General features: G+C 37.7%; 1 long non-coding RNA gene across 1 annotated transcript; it reads right to left on the bottom strand.

The window, feature by feature from the left end:
* Nucleotides 1-1,061: 1,061 nt before the first annotated feature.
* On the bottom strand, nucleotides 1,062-4,672 carry LOC131219281 (uncharacterized). Its single transcript, XR_009158088.1, has 2 exons — nucleotides 4,302-4,672; nucleotides 1,062-3,281 (listed from the first exon to the last, which is right to left on the bottom strand). It is a non-coding gene; the product is annotated as an uncharacterized LOC131219281 (long non-coding RNA).
* Between the last annotated feature and the right edge of the window lie 682 nt (nucleotides 4,673-5,354).

Below are 5,354 nucleotides of genomic sequence, written 5' to 3'. Positions count from 1 at the left end.
GTGTTTCTTATTTGTTGACAGTTTGGCAATCCATTCTAATGTAATGTAATTCATTACTCTGAAATACTCTAGTGCCTGCTTGGTCGCCACATAAGAACAGCTACATATGATTTCTGCCCATTTTTGTGTTATTTATGTTTTTAGGTGTCACTTTTGAAACAAAGGCATTATGCCTGAATGATGATGCTCAAATAGTGATGATGATGATGATAGGCGAATGAGGATGGTGATTTATGATGCCCTGATGATGCTGCCCAAATGGTAACGATGATGCCCAGATGGTGACAACGATGACAATGATAATGATGATGATTATGTTTGGATGATGCTGGTGCTTGTTGATGTTTGATGATGATTATGCCTGGAAGCAGATTGCATGTGGCACCCACCGTAGGAATATCCCTGTTGCATATCTAGGTTGTTTATCCATTTTTCCAGCTCCTATTACGGGATGACTGCAGAAATGATACCGATCCAAAGAAGCAAATGATGCTGATCCAAAGCTCAAGCTGACCCATCATAAAAAAATAAAATAAAAAACAGTGGAGATGTGTCTCACATTATCATGGAAACCTTCACGGATTAGCCACATAAAAAGTATTATGGTGTTAAAACTAGAATCATTCGAAGGTTGAACGTTCACTGCATTTTCATCCCTATGCAACAAACTCCATATGTGTGAGTGTAGAAACATTGGTGTGAGATCTGGGTCTAGGCTGGCTGCACTGTGTAAGTGCCCTGAATGAAGCCAATCCACTCATCGAATGAACCGCATGCATATGTAAAGTGAGATGTGCTCATATATGAAAGAAAAAGAAAAGAAAAAAAAAACATTTACAGTCTAAGGTCAGCCCATATAGAAAAGAAAAGGAAAAAAAAAAACTGACCCAAAACAGGGAATGCGCATCTAGCCACATCTCCCCAAGGGTTACTCCTTTGTCATCTCTTCTTTCTAAACATGCCCAAACCTGTACAGTCTAAGGTCAGTGCCCCTCTAATCAGCCTAGGGAGTAATTAAAAGTTTAAGCATAGAAGTGAGATGAATACACCTTAGCATAAGACTATCTAGGATCTTTTTTCCCCATTTTTGTATTTATATTTAATTCAAATATGACACTATGTTGACTTCATTGGTTGGACCAGTTTGACCAAACTGCCCACAAAAATGGGTCCAAATCGCGTCCAGATTTTAAAACATCACTTACTTACACCCAATGGAAATATAAGCCACATGAATATGACATTTTAAAAAATGGGTCCAGATTGCATCCACATTCTCACCTGTGCGTAATATGGCTTCAGCAATACCATGTGCATACCAAGGCTGCAGGAAAAGAAGTAAAAGTTGCTCAAATGAAAAAAATTAAAGTTACCTCTCAAAAAAAGAGAAAAAAGAGTAAATGTACACACTTGGAACAATAATACAAGAGTACGAATAGTGCGTACTAGTACATTCACTTTAACATAGTAAAATACTATGCTGGTATAAGACTAGAGATAACAAGAAAAAAATGAAAAAAGGGACTGGAATGGCAAAAGCATCCATCTTTAATGAATCTATTTATCCAATGAAAGCAAGCAAATGAAAAGGACATTGACCAGTAAAGAAGATCTTTATCATATACAAGGAAAAAAAAAAAAAAACTGACTTAGCTACAACAGCCTGAGCCCATAAAGGGGATTTTGGCTTGATGATACCCAATCTGAAATCGTTTATATCTTTCGTCCATTTTATGTTGAATGTAAACCATAGCTATATAGGAGACCACTTGTTAGATGATTAGTAACTTCTGCTGGTTTGGAGATAAATGGGTATATTTTAAAACCAAGTAGTTATTTCTTGCGTTCCGCAGCCTTTGTTTTGAAGGTAAATGGAAACTTTTTTAATATGTTTTGAAACATCAACAAAATGATGTGATTCCTGTGTAATCTAAATGAAATGTATTTTTAGAAGGCTGGAGCATTGCTCACAAATGTAACAAAGGTGTCATTAGGCTAATAATCCACTGTACACATGGCAGGTTGATGATACTCCAAGACAATCCAAATAACAATTGCAACACTAAAATCACATTAATAGAATGATCTAAACCATTTAAACGTTGGACATCTAAATGGATAGTTAAAAAATGTCGGTAATCACTCGTTTATGATCCTAATGTTTAAGGCTCACCCAAGGCTTGGAATTTCGTCATTTTTTGCTACAAGCTCTCAAATATAAGATGCATATTTCAGGGCATTTCAATCAAATACAACTGAGGATTTGGATTTACATGTGCACATGTGCAGATAAATTATCATAAGGAGCATTTTAATCAAGAAAAAGTTCTGAAACAATAAATTATTTTTTAAAAGTCTAAAATTTTATTCAACTTTTTATAATAGTTGTATAGATATAGATAGTCAGGCATTCAAGCAATATAAAGAACTTGAAAGCAAATGATAGTTTAAAATATTGCACAGAAAAATTGATAGTAGATCAGTCAGCAAAGGGTATGAAAATCAGGGACTTGATGCTAATGGCCACTTGTGCACTACTAATTTAGTTTGTGAGACAACAAGAAAATGAGAAATGGCTCCCTTGGGCCAAAAACAAAGTGATTTTTCCATTCACATATTGCAACCAAGGCTAAATAGCAGAATTATTGATTTGAAGTGGGAGCAGCACATGTTTAGATAGTGCAACTAAGAGTCTCAGTATTACAATTAACGTCAGTTCACATATTGCAATGAAGGCTCAAAATAGCAGAATGTATTGTAAGAATGCATTGTGATACACCCATGGGGCAATATGATAAAAATGTTTGATAAAATTGAATTATGTTGGTATTGGTAATGTATTGCAAAAAAAATTGTAATGTGTTCAAATGATAATTTGAACCCTGACTACAACTGACTATTTTCAATATCAACAATGCTTTGAGTACAAACTTCTTGTAATGAGAAAAGAAGTCCAAATCTAAGTATCTGCATCAGTATAACATAAACTTAAGGAATAACCTAACACTTAAAATGACACGGTGTTGGCTTACCTGTGCAAAGTGCTCGAAAATTCTCTATAGCAATGACAAAAAACAAATAGAGATTAGGTGACATCCAAAAGCCATATGAGAAAGCACTGGAACAATCAACAAAATGGCAATGGGTTGCAACTTGCAAGGAAAACAAAATTGCAGAACAAAAGTAAATGAACTGAAAAACTTGAAGACCATGTCTTCCAAAAACAAGTGTACCTGCTGTTTTAGGCACACTTTTACCAAAGAGGCCCATGACAACACAACCTGCAAGAGATTAGACCATCATTATTATGGACTAGAGAGACAAGATGCAGTAATCGTATGCAAGTATCTGCAAGAGAGTTTAAAAAGTTGACATGTAAATGAACTATGTTTTGTTTGGAGTCGTAACATCTAAAATCGCCTAGCCAAGTATTGGAACCAATATAAAAATTAGTTTCATAGATTATAAAAATAAAAATAAAAATAAAAACAGAATAGGACAGTCCTTTTAGCAGCCGTGATACAGAAGTTTCAAAACTCACAGACCGAAGATGCTTCTGAGCTATTGCCTACCATCTATAAGGAAGTTTTGTAGATGTGTTTCTACCTTTTTACAATGTTTATGGTTGTGAATGCGATCAAGAACCAATTTTGAAAAGGGTAAAAATACAATTCACAGTCCATTTAAACAGCATCACATTGCATTTAAAATTGGCTTTTTTAGGGAAGTGTAGAGACCACAATTTGCATTGAATAGAATGGAGAAAGCAGACAACTCTGGATCCTGTCATGAACAAAATAAAGTAAAAATAAAAATTGCCAACGAGAACTGGCGACATGCAAGTTTTCAAAAGCTCAAATCATCTTGTAAAGCTATACAAAACACAACTTCCATTAGATGCCCTAAATCAAGGAGTTAGGATTATAATTAGTGTGAATTTTCATCTAAAACCTATTTAAGCAGGTCCCACTACTTAGGCAGTTCATATCAGAAGTATATGACATGTGTATGGTAGAGCAGCCTCACCTTTATCCTACCAATGTAATCTGAGGTGGAACCTTCAGACATGTGTAAACACGTGAGTGTGTAATCTAATCCATTCAATAAGTGAGCCCACCAATGTGAAAATATAAATTGAAAATTGTTAAAATAGAGACATTTCATCAAACACATGTTGTGCACACCTTAAACATTCACAACAAATGATGAATGCCAAGACTATTCTATATCTACATCCATTGTATAATTGGCATACATCTATAAAAACCCAGACCATCTAGATCATTGGTCCCATTGTTTACCAGAAATGGTCGGGGACGAGGTGAAGGGTGGGGGCTGCTAGCCGCACTTAGAGTGGTGAAGATGATGCTGGAGAGGATGCACCGTTACTGGAGACGATGCGCCGTTGCTGTAGAGGGAGAGATAGATCGAGAGAGAGATAGAGAGGGAGAGAGATAGGGAGATCGAGAGGGGGACGGAGATGCAGATCGAGATAGACAGGGAGATCGAGAGAGATAGAGGGAGAGGGTGAGGGAGAGGAGGGTTTTGGGGCGCACTTGGAGGGAGAGGGAGATCGAGAGAGACAGAAGGAGAGGGAGATGTGGAGAGTGAGAGGAAGAGGGTTTTGGGGCGCACTTGGAGGAAGAAAGGAGATCGAGAGACGTTGGAGAGAGAGAGAGAGAGAGAGAGAGAGAGAGAGAGTGTTTCGGTAGGTTATTGCAGGGGAGGAGAGAAGAGGGGAGAAGGGTTTTGGTAGAAAAGAGGTGGGAGAAGAAGGTGCGATGGATTTGGGGATAGGCGCACGCGCGTTTTGGATATTTAGGGATAGGGCGCGCGTTTTGGATTCGGGCACGGGGCTTTTGGGTTTTTTTTTTTTTTTTAACCAGTGGCGGTGGCTCGTTTTGTACACGGGCGGCCACTTAAAAATGCCCCACATTTCATCTACAGTGGCGGTTTGTTGTGGCCACCTGTGATGAAAACGCCCCTAATAACTATATTTTTTGTAGTGAAGACTAGGTCCCTGATCCTACACCACAAGACAGAAGGCAAAAGTCCCATCGATTCTTCTATTGTAGAGGTGTGAAAGAGAGGAAGATCTAAGCATTATATCTGGTATTCTGGTATTCTACTGCTTCATCTATGGCATCTCAGTTAGGTAAGTCATCAAAACCCTAGCTAGATCTTTGTCCTATGCACAGGCAAATCTATGGGATTTCCGCATCTAGATAATATCACAAGGGGAGGCTAAGGAAGGAGATGGAGAAGAGTCTAAGGAAGAAGGAGATGGCGAAGAGGGATAGATCAGAGAGATCAAAGGAGAACAGAAATCTATGGTCAAAACTTCCCACGGAAAT

This window comes from Magnolia sinica, chromosome 11, assembly GCF_029962835.1.
Source record: "Magnolia sinica isolate HGM2019 chromosome 11, MsV1, whole genome shotgun sequence".
Taxonomy (NCBI): domain Eukaryota; kingdom Viridiplantae; phylum Streptophyta; class Magnoliopsida; order Magnoliales; family Magnoliaceae; genus Magnolia; species Magnolia sinica.
This window is presented reverse-complemented; position numbering and strand designations above follow the sequence as displayed.